This window comes from Phoxinus phoxinus (assembly GCF_949152265.1).
Source record: "Phoxinus phoxinus genome assembly, chromosome: 25".
NCBI classification, from domain to species: domain Eukaryota; kingdom Metazoa; phylum Chordata; class Actinopteri; order Cypriniformes; family Leuciscidae; genus Phoxinus; species Phoxinus phoxinus.
Window position 1 is genome coordinate 23,663,525 of NC_136900.1, and position 13,501 is coordinate 23,677,025.

Consider the following 13,501-nt stretch of genomic DNA (forward strand, 5'->3'; position numbering starts at 1 on the left):
AAGTACAAGAAAACTTGGCTCCAATTTGCTCAAAATCATATAAATAAGCCACAGAAGTTTGGGGATTCTGTTCTGTGGAGCGATGAAACAAAACTGGAACTTTTTGGCTTTATGGATCAGCGGGTCTGAATGAAGAAGAATGAAGCATATGCTGAAGAAAACAGTGTCTACAGTTCAGCATGGTGGAGCTCGTGATGCTCTGCGGCTGATGTACATCCTCTGGCAAGATGGATTCATCGAAGTATCAGGAAATCCTAGAAGAAAACCTCATGCTGTCAGTGAGGAAGCTGAAGCTTGGGCGTCATCGGACCTTCCAACAGCACAATTATCCCAAGCATACCTCAAATTACACCAAAGTGTGGATGCAGAAGAAGTCCTGGAAGACTCTACAGTGGCCATCAGTCACCTGACTTGAACCCCATAGAAAATCTCTGGTGGCATTTGAAGGCGGTAGCAGCACGCTAACCCAAGAATATTACTGAACTGGAGGCCATTGCTCATGAGGAATAGGTTAAGATTTCTCAGAAATGCTGCCAGAAGCATGGTGTAGTTATACATCTCGTTTCCAGCAGGTCATAACAGCAAAAGGATGTTCTACTAAGTACTAAATTTGCTTGTCATGAAGGGGTTGAATAATATTGAGACTGCAGAAGTCATTAAAAGTTGCATTTTAAGTTGAATTTGGGGAAACCACTTGAAATATTTGTTGTGCTGAGCTATTTCAATTACTTTTGTTTGGTTTGATTTGTTCATTGCAAACAGCTGAAAGTCTGTAAATTATATATTATATATAGAGAGATTAACAAACAGATCTTGAATAATTTATTTTACAACAGAAAACAGAACTGCACAACTCTGGAACGCGACACACCTCACGTGCTGCTGACCGTTGGCTGGGAGTCACTAAAGAGCATTTTATTTTTCTGCATTATTCATCAAGTGTTCTCGCGTGTAAGTCTTTCACCTATTCCTGCCCTTGGCGTGGGGATGGATGGAGGAAGTGCACCCTTGGGAATGATGCTATGATCCCAGACCTGAAGAGAAACACAGCATTTAACCCTCATTCTGCACCATCTGATAGTTTTCTTTTATGAAGACTGAATGGAAAGGTTTAAGAAAGTCTACAGAGGGGGCAAGAAAGCAGACCAAAACACTAAACACATTTTGAGATGATTAAAAGTAAATTTGCTAACATGAAGCTTGTATTATAATAAACTGGCAGATAATGTTTGCCATAAGACCAGGGAGTCTTTCTTCATCTCTTGTGATGTGTGCTATAAATTACAAGGCTTATCCATGACTGGTGCTCACTAATAATGACTTAATTACTTTTGTTTTAATCAAGGAGATCCATAATTACCCTCAGATTAGATATCACAGAACAACCCAGTTCATATGATGAATATCAGCCTGTATAATAAAATCAGCTGCATTGTTTTGTCCATATCATTTTCACTGCCATCCTATAAAGTTCACAACAACATCAAAGAAACACATTGATGTTTCTCTTTGTCTCATCTCTGTGTTCAGAACTTCCCGATGAACTACGTCTTCAATGTTGTGCATATTACCATGACTTGATATAAAAACACATTCAAAACTGTATCCAACTTCTGGCAATGACTAAAGCGAAGATGGCTCTTAATGAAGCAGAAAGTCGTTAGAAGATAAAAGAGAAGGAAGCATTTATTTTTTGTCCTTGAATTCTGAAGTTCAAAAGCTCTATTGCAAAACACAGTGAGCGCCCATGCTGTCTCCTGCCTACACAGGCGGCTAACTTGCAAGGCAGCATCCTAACTGAAATTGAACCTGTTTAGCAAATTAGCTCAAGTGAAATAGGAGTAATCAATTATAACTCGTTATAACGCTCTCAGGCTATGTTTACACGGAAACAATCTGAAGAGAAAACGCAAAAGTGGCATTGGGTTACACTAGTTTTCTATGTGAAACCCAGAATTGAAATCCAAAATAATTCCAAAAGTCTTCCATTAGCATGTTGCTAAGCTAATCCAGATACTCACATGCACGATAGAGTTTGCATGGTAACCTCATCCTACAATTGATTCCAGTTGAGTTTGGCTTAAGAATGTTGCTAATCTAGCAAGCAAATATTTTACTTACGATGTGCACAGTAAACTTGACTAACAATTTAACAATAAGATGTTTTTGCTTGTGAAGTGCATTTTAAACTCGAACCACAATTGATTCCAGTTGTGGTTTATTTAGCATGATGCTAAGCTAACAACCAGATGTTTTTCTTGTGAAGTGCATGGTAAACTCAAACCACAATCGATTCGTTACAATACTTGAATTAACTATATTTATAATCAACAGACTTTCTCACTGAGCTCATCGCAGTGTATTCTGGAACTGCATTTTCTGCGAATGATAAATGCAATGCCTTAAAATTGACAAGGCATCTTAGAGGGCATCATTTCTGCATACTTTTTAGACAAACCTTCATGTCCTATCTAGTTTTTGTAAGAGCTATTATTTCAATAACACAGAGTCAGTGAACCAGCGAGAGTGAAAAAAGACAAATGTGTAGGAATTGTTAAGACTTTTCGTAACGCTGTTTATCATGATTACCGTGATCATAAATCAATGCTATTATTGAGTTTGAGGAATAGAGAAAGAGAAGGGAATGATGTGTATTGATCGGAGGTTAGGCACTTTGCTTTTTAAGCAGGATAGTTCATCCTGTAGAAGCAGGCAGGAGTCTTTTCCACCCTTACAAAGCATTGATTAGATAAAGCATCTTATCTAACGTCTAGCCAATGCAAGAAAAGACAGACTTCTCCGCTGGCATCCATTCAGAGTGCTCTTGCCTGGTTATATCGAGTTGAGCTGAGTGCCTGCTTTTATGTCAAGGAACTCCAGCCTGCTTTTAATTTGAGAACTATTTATTGAAAAAAAAAAAAATCTGAGAAAAATCTGTTTACTTTGTATATGTTCACACCACAACTGTTGTTATTACAACATGGAGATTAACATGTTACAACATATGTTTTTAATCCTCTAGAAGAACAGACTCATAAGAGTCATTTGTTTCAGGAATCAATCTACTGTACACTGGTCGTTCTGTAGGTTTTTGATTCACTAAAACAGGCTCATGAGAATCATTTTGTTTGTGAATCAGTCTACACTGGTCGCGTTTAAAGGGCACCTATTATGCCCCTTTTCACAATATGTAAAATAAGTCTCTGATGTCCCCAAAGTGTGTATGTGAAGTTTTAGCTCAAAATACCCCACAGATCATTTTTTACAGCATGTTTAATAATGTTTCATAAAGTGCTCGCTCTTTCATTTCTGCCGTGATCGGTAACGTCAGTCCTGTCGCTCCGGAGTCCGGAGACTGTACGCTGGATCACGAGAGCAGTTGTACTGATCAATCCTCGAGTAACAACGAGAGTAAATGAAGACTGCGATGTGTATTCTAACATCCAAAAAAAAAAACACCTCAATCGCTTTCGGAGACATTCTACAACGTCGAAACACTGGCGGACTGTGTCCAGCTCACTCAGGGCGGGTCTATGCTCAAACTGCAGTGTCAATCAACAGTCGTGGGCGGGGCTTGTGCAATTCTACGTCACATTGCATTGATTCTGAGAACAGCTCGTTCTGAGACAGTGCTTATGATTTATGGTTTTTTTTTTTTAAACTGGGTGGATTTGTATCATTATAGGGTGGTTGTGTACACACACTGCCAACACACAAATATGTTCAAATGCCATGTAAAAGTGAATTTTGCATAATAGGTGCCCTTTAATGTTTGATTCACTAAAAATAACTAGTTATTAAGAGTAATGTTTTCATGAATTGTTATTTGTTTTTGATCCTTAATTGTATAAAACTATTGTAATCTTGTAAATGTGATCTTTTATGAATCTCAAAATGAATAACCAGTTTTCATATTGTAAATTAGAATGTTTTGGTGCATTGTGCATAAATTCATGTTAAAATACATTTAAAAGGATAGATTATAGTTTTATTTTTGTATTTGTATTTATTTAAATGAAGTTTAACAGTGGTCTTTATAAAAAAAAAATTTTGGTTTATTTAAAATAGGTAGATTTGATCTCAGTGCATGTCGATTCTGTTGAATTTGTCTTTGCATTTTTAAAGTGTGTGTTGGAGTGTTAGAGTCGAGGTTGGCGTCTCTGATGGGCCTTCCATTAGATTAGTCCTGCTTATGTGATTGGATAATGATGTGATTGGAGGACAAATGGTGTGTGGGAAGACCAGGTGGCCTTAATGCTTGTGGAAAGGCAAAGACCGGAGGGAGGACGCAGAGATGGATTCCACTGGATGTGACTCAGCCCTAGATGCAACCGATCTGTTTCTGCCCTTTAACCACAGAGAGATAGAGACGCTGGCATATTCAAGAATTAATAAGGCATCTGGCATTTCCACAAAAGTGCTGTGTCATTTTTGCCTGGAAATCCTGCCTCGTCAGTGTATGACTTGTAGGGATGGAAAGCGATACATATTTCCAGATTCAGTTCACATTTAATTCGCAAGCTCTCAATTCGATTCAGGTGATTTTACTGTGATTTATTTAGGTGCTATTTCAGGTTCATTCTCGTGTTACGCATCACGTTTGAGCTTCAGTAAGAACCAATGAGGTTCATTCTCGTGTTACGCATCACGTTTGAGCTTCAGTAAGAACCAATGAGGTTCATTCTTGTGTTACGCATCACGTTTGAGCTTCTGAAGAACCAATGAGGTTCATTCTCGTGTTACGCATCACGTTTGAGCTTCTGTAAGAACCAATGAGGTTCATTCTCGTGTTACGCATCACGTTTGAGCTTCTGTAAGAACCAATGAGGTTCATTCTCGTGTTACGCATCACGTTTGAGCTTCTGTAAGAACCAATGAGGTTCATTCTCGTGTTACGCAGCACGCTTGAGCTTCTGAAGAACCAATGAGGTTCATTCTCGTGTTACGCAGCACGCTTGAGCTTCTGAAGAACCAATGAGGTTCATTCTCGTGTTACGCATCACGTTTGAGCTTCTGCAAGAACCAATGAGGTTCATTCTCGTGTTACGCAGCACGTTTGAGCTTCTGTAAGAACCAATGAGGTTCATTCTCGTGTTACGCAGCACGCTTGAGCTTCTGAAGAACCAATGAGGTTCATTCTCGTGTTACGCAGCACGTTTGAGCTTCAGTAAGAACCAATGAAGTTCATTCTCGTGTTACGCATCACGTTTGAGCTTCAGTAAGAACCAATGAGGTTCATTCTCGTGTTACGCAGCACGCTTGAGCTTCAGCAAGATGTTTGTTCTTGCCCATCAAGCATGTTCAGTTGAGCTTCTGTTCATGTTCGTTGATCAAGGTTTATATGTGAATAAAAGACCAAATTCTTTCTGTTCATCATATAAAGGGAGTGTGTCTCTACCTAAAATGTAGACTAAACCACTCGATACATATGGATTAGTTGTACAATCTCTTCATGAACTTTTTTTGAAGCCTCAAAGTGGCATTTGCGTAGATTGTCAATGGAGGGACAGAAATCTCTCAGATTTAATAAAAAAGATCTTCATTTGTGTTCTGAGGATGAACGAAAGTAGCCTGGTAATACCAGACTCTGCTACTTCACTTTGCTTCGTAGACAGAGTCTGGAATGGCATAATAGAGAAGTGTTTTCTCTCTCGCTAGGGGGCGATTGTCTGAAGTTTAAAATCATTGGTTACCCGTAAGCCAATCAGATAAGTTTAGTTAGGACGTATGTTATGCGCCTGTACAGCCGCATCGAACCACAGACATCATGCATCGAACTCAAATCTATGATCGAACTTCCACTGTAAACACATGATGATGCGAGCGAAATACCGGAGTGAACATGGCTGTAAACGACTTTTGCAGATTATGCGTAGTTAATCTACGCATCCACGCTACAATCAAGGCCTCTAAACTTATTTTTGACAGAGTGAAACAAGAAAATATTTGTAGCCAACACAAATACAGCCAGTGCCGCTGCTCTTCATTTCGGTGCCCTAAGCATAATTCCTGTATGATGCCCTCTACCCCGAGAAGCTTCATGAGGCACGCGCGCGGTCTCTTGCTCTCTCTGCCGTGCACGCGCTACACGGTTTGGAGCACAGTCAGTGTCTCGCGGGCGCGCTCGCTCTAGATTCCGAAGATTTTAACTAATTCGCGGGCATCAGTGAGCCGCTATCAATATGCGGGAGACTCCCGGAACGCTATTTTTTTTGGTGCCTCCTCAGCTCTTGGTTCCCTACGCACAGCGCGTGGGGGGAGCGGCGGCACTGGTTCTCCATAACAGAGCGAATTGCATCCCGTGTCTCGTTTCGGTTTTCGATTTCTCTAACCTACAATGTAAAACTCGGCGCTTAGCGACTACGTCACGGCTCTCAGCCCGCCCTCTGTTCGTTGATTGGCCCGGCCGTCCGAAGGCCGGTGGAAAACTGAAAGATAGGCCGCTATCTCAGACTAACTACAGGAGCGAAATGAAATTAGCGGAAGTAGGAAGTCTTACGTAGTCAGGCTAGAACGAAAGTCTTACGGGTTTGGAGTAATTAAAGACATTGTTGGGTGAACTAACCCTTTAAGTTTAAACAGTAGTGCAGTTAATAGATGATAGCTGATGCTCCTTGGATTCTGAACTCCTACTCCCTCTCGAGACATCCGCCTGTCGTCTGCCGTGAAGTGGCTGAGATCCCAGAAACCGGGCACTTCACACTAATACGGCATGCTACGAATACACAGAGCTGAAACCGTGTGAATCTTAATGATACTGCCGCTGCCCGGGACTTTGTGGAGTTCATTAATACGATGAAGTCAAAGTCAAGGGTGTCAACACTGCAGCTATACGACTCGTGTTTAAAAGTCTTAAGCAAGTCAGTCTCAAAAATCGCCTGGATTCAAGTCAAACTCAATTTTCATTCATCTTTAGATGAAGCGTACATACTTTAGGCCTACAGTGTTGTTGTATAGGTCTGCCAGATCACTTTACGAATCAAAAGCTTTGCAAACAGGGCTGCAAATTTAAACTAAATTAAGCTGTTGCTCGCTTTCAGTTTGTTTCAAGTCAATGTGAACTAAAAATGGACCATATTTAATTTCTTCATATATGTTTGTAAGATTCAGTTATCATCAAACATTGTTCCACATAAAAATTAAAAAGTAAGATTTATTTCACCATCTAATGTCTTGCCTGACTTTCCTTATTAGACTGATGTCACCAGTCCCTTTATATGAATTTATTTTAAAATATATATTTACAATAAATTTCACATAAATTAACTTTAATATATACCTTTTTCTATGATGAGAATTTTTTTTTTTTTTTTTTCAGTGACCATGAAGTCAGAAATGTCAGGATAATACAGTTGTCCCAATATTTCAATGAAAAGCCTCAATAAATTAATTAAATTATTGCAAAGAAAACCTTAAATAATATCTGACAAATCAAAGTCATACAACCAACATGCAAAAACATGCATGAAAAAATATAACCTCTTAAATTAGCAGATAATTTAAGATTTTTCTATGTCAAGTTAAACATTTGAAAATGTCAAGTGGTGTGACTCTTCAAAAACTTATTTTTCATGTTTTATTTTTCATGATATTTGAAAATGTTCTTGGATTTCTTTTTTTCATTATTATTATTTTATGATGATCAAGATACATAATTTAAAGAAAATATGTTATTGCTTTTGATGGTTTCATCACATTTCATCATATTTTTAGAGACAAAAATCTCAAAAGTTTTTTGAAAATATTATAAAATGTTTTGGAATCCAACATAAATACAACGATTACATTTCTGAAAACTTGGAACATGCATTTTACACACACATATATGTACTGTATATATATATATATATATTCTTTTTTTTTCATTGATCCAGAGGTTGGTTTCACCAACCAATTTGCTCGCAATTGATTGAATTAAATCCTACTTATTTTCAGAAATATGTCACATTATAGAATGTAAAATGGATTTCATGTTGACTAAAAATAATATCTACTCTGGTGAAGTCAGACTTCAGTAGCAATATGGTCCCATCTAACTTTGCTGTCAGTACGGACTGTTTTGTCCTGCCTATTTTTCATATCCTGCAAAAGAGAGGCGATGCACCCATCAGACCATCTAAATTATTGACACACACACACACACACACACACTGTTTGAGAAGAATCTGAAGTTTGAAAATTTTTCTCAAATAGGCCTATAATATATTTTCACTCTTGTCACTTGCTTCTGATGTTAAATCCACATCGTGTAACCAGATAAGCATATTGCTGTTTGTTTCTGCGGTGAAGTGGTGTTCTGTTCGACAAAGTAAAGTAAAATGACTTGTGACAGATCTTGTTGGCATAGAGTGTGACGGTAATGAGGTTGTTAGATTCTTCCTCGCATTCATCTTCATGTCTGCGCTCGACTCGACACAGTTACTGAGAGACTGAGTCAGAGTTTGCAATTAGTCAGACAATTAGGAGCTTGTCCTCTATATCTCTCTCTCTCTCAGTCTGACTGTGGCTTTATCCATCATCTCCTGGACGTGTGAATGAACACACACACACACACACACACACACACACACACACACACACGCACACACACACACACACACACACACACACACACACACACACACACACACACACACACACACACACACACGCACACACACGCACACACACACACACACAAACACACACACACACACACACACGTCTCTTCTGCACACCAAGGCTGCATTTACTTGCTAAGCTAAAAGTTCAGTATGCTACAAATCATAAAAAAAAATACATAGTGTACAACAAGTTTCCGAATTACTGAATACATCCTAGTTCAGTTTACTCTGTAGTAAAGTACTCTGTACTTGAATGAAACATCCCCGTTTCATAGTTTTTAATGCTTTACCTTAAGTGTCAACGGCCCACTGGTGGGCCCAAATTCATTACATATTTGAAATAGTAATATCCTAAACTAAACCTAAACTAATATTGACAAACTATATATCATTTGAAAGCTTACAATCTCTAGTTTTCATATTTGGTGACTGATTTTCAAAATAAATTACAGAGGAGCTGTAATTTATCAATTTGCAACAATAATATTTTCATACTCCTAAGGTGTTCAGTCCTTTATTTTGAAATAGTGATGAACATGAAAACTCATGAAAGAATGGTAGAAACCTCAGTTTGTTTTCATGTCAAGAGTTCAAAAGATAGCATTTGTTCAATTATTTTAGAAAAAAAGGTCTGCAAATGTTTTAAAAATAAGGAAAAACCACATATGGAAATGGAGGCGGCGAGGCACCCTTATATGGGCAGTAATGTCCACTAGTGGAGAAGTGTGGTACTGCGCCCAAACAAAATCTCACTCAAAACTCATTTTTTGAGATATCAACCTAAAATTTAAAACACAACTTCAGATTTTTGGCTTTGATTTTTGTGCAATTTTAGAGTCACCAGGGTTTTGAAAAATGTATATTTGATATAAAATATGAATAATTAATTTTTTATTTTTTTTTATTTTCATAAACTCAAACTTCTATAACTTTTTTTCTGTTTCACTTTCTTAATTTATTTCACTTCTACAAAAATCTGCCAAATTTCTTCTTTAAAGAATTCCAAATTCCAATCTTACATCCATATTCCAAAGCATTCTTGAATTACAACCATTTAAAATCAGAATGTGCATTTTCATGCATATTCAAAAAAGGGTGGGTGACACTTAAAGGGTTTAAAGCATCAGTTCCCAACAGGGAGTCTCAGCGAGCTCTATGGGGGGTCGCGTCATATTTTGAAAAGTTTTGAGCAATGAGCATTAAATAAAAGTCCTTAACTTTTTTCTGTCTCAAAATTTACAACATTTAGCCTATATAATGAGCGAATTCATCATGAATCCAGTTTCCTAAAATATTTTCTTGGGAAAAAAGGGGTCTGAAAAAAGGTTGGGAACCACTGGTTTAAAGGAACCCTTTCACAGTGAGGCCTAAAAATGTTGCCTAGCTAGGAAGCTCACTATAGGTTTCTGAACAGAAGATTGAAAGGTCTTCCTATTTCCCGCATCCCACTCCGCGTTATGAAGGTCCTCTTTGCTTTGGCACGGAGCCGGCACACCTGCTGTGATTGATTGTAGTGTGGAATATAAGACGGGCAGAGCGAATCAGTCGGTGTGAAGTTGAGGAAATTGCACTGTCACCGACACCCTCCTCCGACCGTAATTCTCGATCTGAGAGCTTTCGGCCCACTCACGCTCTTGAGGATTTCACCTATCCCCGCTGAGAGGGTCTATTTTCTACTTTTAACGCAGACTTTATCACACTTCCTGTTTTTCTCGTTCACTCACACACTTTATCGGTTTCTCTTTTTTGTATCTTCGTCTCTTAAATTCCTTTGTAAGTACATTACTGCAGTGTTTGAATTATGAAGAGACGAGACCCCCTAATACCAGTCTTAACATACCAAACCGTATATCGGTGTATCAGCCATTGTCTAATACATATTCATTATATGTATATATATATATATAAATTATGATAATATATGAACCCTTTAGAACCGAATGTGTCGTCGCCGACACAGATCAGCGAGCTGTATTCATTGTACCGTAACTCTTCAACCGTTTGCACTATCAAAACCATTCAAATTGCCCCTGACAGTAGACAACATGCGCTTTTCGGCAATATACGGCTTATTACGGTAATTTCGTGCTTTAGTCAGCAAATGACAGCAGTTTTCTGGCAGAGCGGGAAGGAAGGATTTGAACCGAGAGATACGAAGCGTGGCGGGTTCGAGTGTTTTGGATTGCATAAAATAATAAAAGACATGAACAAATACATGGAGAAAGAAGTGGTAGACAGCAGAAGAGGAGATTGGGATGATTTTTAATGAAACTTGGGAGGCGGATGGCCGTTACTTCTTCACGTATCTTTACATGTGGTGTGTGCATGTGTGTGTGTGCGTGCCTAATATGAATGTACGCATTTGAATGTGTGCGTGTATGAAATGGAATGTGTCCTAAATGAAAACTGTGCAACCCAATGTCACAAAAAAGACTTGTATAGTTGAATTATACTTCATTTTTCAACTTTAAAACGTTAGTTTCTTTCGTTCGTGATTTTTCTGTTTTTTTCTAAATATAAATCGGAAAATTTATTCTCGTTTTTTTTATTTTTGTCTATTTAAATGCTATTTACAAACTCACCACACACAATAATGGTAAATAACTGTAATTTGTTGAAAGCTAATCTTTTTCTGAAAAAGATGACACCTTGCACATGAAGATAGCACATTGTTTTAGAATTTTACAGTCAAAAAATCTAAATATGTGAAAAACACTAACTTTAGCTTCAGGTTCTAAGGGTTAAGTATTTATATTATATTATATTGGTCTTTGTTATTAATTATAATTTAAACCCTGCATTTTAGAGCCGCTATAGGTAGTTGGTTTCTTCATTTCTCTTGCTTTTCAATTCATCGATTTTTATCCCTTTCCCACATCTGTTCTCCCTCTTTCTATTTGCTCTCAGTATTTCATAGGCCCACTGGAGCAAACAAGACATTTGCGTTAGCATCTGAGCAGAATTATGTCTCATGCATTAGCCACGCTCATGAATATTCATGAGCACATTTACTCATCAGGAGCCTCGTGTTGCAAATATCATCTCTCAAATTGCCAGGGCACCAAAAAAAAAAAAAAAAAAATCTAATCTAAAATAATTAGTGCATGTAAATATAATATGGAGCCTCACCCCAAAGATTTTGGCTGTGTTTAAATACGGTTATGTTCTCTGTAAATGACATTAGTGCTGTATTGATAGGAGATTGACAGATCGAGTCACACCGATCTGTCAATCTGTGTGATGTTTTTAACGTGTCACATTTGGAGGTGTAATAAGCTGTGAAATCAAGCAGGCCTCTAATTGTGCTGGTCTAACAGCAGATGTGGCCCATTTGAGGAGATGTGATTCGTGCCAAAGCAGAGCATATAAGATTCACAGAGAGCAACTCACTCATACACAACCAACACTCGAATATCGCCAGCATCCCGAAGTGGGGTCTGAGCGTCCTCGAACCGCACACTGCTGCCCGCTGCCGATAGTGCCGCCATCCATGCCCTCTTGGGATCCAGAGATAGAGGAAACAAGTCTTTTTATTGATAATTTGGTCAATTGGTAAATTGATAATTTGGCTGTAGGGCCAGCGGCAGAACAGAAACAAAACTGAGCAAAGGATTATCCACCCGGCCCTCCTCCGGGGAAGGGAGTGGTGCGGTAACCATGAAGAGCTGCTGTGTCACCCGTCTCAGGGCCACTTGTGCTTGCGTTTACCGCCTAGTTTGGCAGGGGCCTGGACGGGCTGTGCCACCTTCCTGCAACCGGATCCACGCTGTGGCCTGTGCGGGAGCGGAGGTGCCCTCGGCGATGAGGGCGGTGTGTCTTATCGCCTTCTGCTTCTGTGCAGCCGAGAACTGCTAGCCGAAGTTCTCGACTGCATCGTGGAAGAGGCCGGCCTGGGAGATAGGGGAGTCCAGGAATCGATTCTTGTCAGTCTCCCTCATATCCATCAAGTGATGGCCATCGTGCACCACCAAAGAGGACGTCTTCTGACCGAGGGAGTGACTTTCATGCACAGCTCTGGGTCAGAAATACCCTTGTGCAACTCCTTAAGTGCCTTGGCTTGATACACTTGCAGGAGAGCCAAGGCGTGCAGGGCGGAGGCAGCCTGTCCAGCAGCTCTATAATCCTTTGCTATGAGAACGGACAAGAACTCACAGGCCATGGATAGGAGACGTGACGTGGGTTACTCCTCCAGGCGGCAGCGCTCTTTGGACACCGCTGCATCACAACATTGCGCTCCACTGGGGGCGAGAGTAGTGAGGAGGCACCTGACCAGTTTCGGGCAGAAAAAGATGCCGTCCCCCAAGCCTGAGAAAGCACAGCGGTCAGCTCTGGGTCAGACTCGGGCAACGCTACTCTCCCTGAAGGTGGCAAGTTCATCCCCGGAGGCGCACCTAGCAGAGGTCTCTCCCGAAGAGCACTCGCAGACACTCGTAGAACAATCTGTGCTGAATAGAGCAGAACAGAAGAACCGATCGGCTCCGAAGCCAAAAGCTGAATATGCATTGCATCTGCTTCTATATTTATACCCACGCTGCGCGGTGGAGCACGATATGCAAATCTCGCACGCCAATGTTCATTGGGTCGTTTAGTTTACTCTCAAAGGTGATTCGGGCGAGATCCCAATTTGTCAGTTCAGTTCTGACACAACGTCGAACGTGACTGACTGAAAGGGGACTACAATATACAGTATGATACAATATTATTATGTGATACATTATGATATATGATGTGGCACATGCCAATAAAATATGCTACTATGTATGTTCTGTTTCGATAGTAAACAAAACTTTGCAGTATATTAATCGACTAGACAGCCATCGGCACATATCCTCAGCGAAGACCATTGGAACCAGTCCAGGCACTTAATATTCAACAATATTATTGATCTGACTGCACGA

General features: G+C 39.6%; 1 protein-coding gene across 2 annotated transcripts in view; it reads left to right on the forward strand.

The window, feature by feature from the left end:
- Positions 1-13,501, forward strand: part of b4galnt4a (beta-1,4-N-acetyl-galactosaminyl transferase 4a) — a 153,299-nt gene that overhangs the window by 105,598 nt on the left and 34,200 nt on the right. The gene's annotated exons all lie outside the window — the stretch shown is intronic.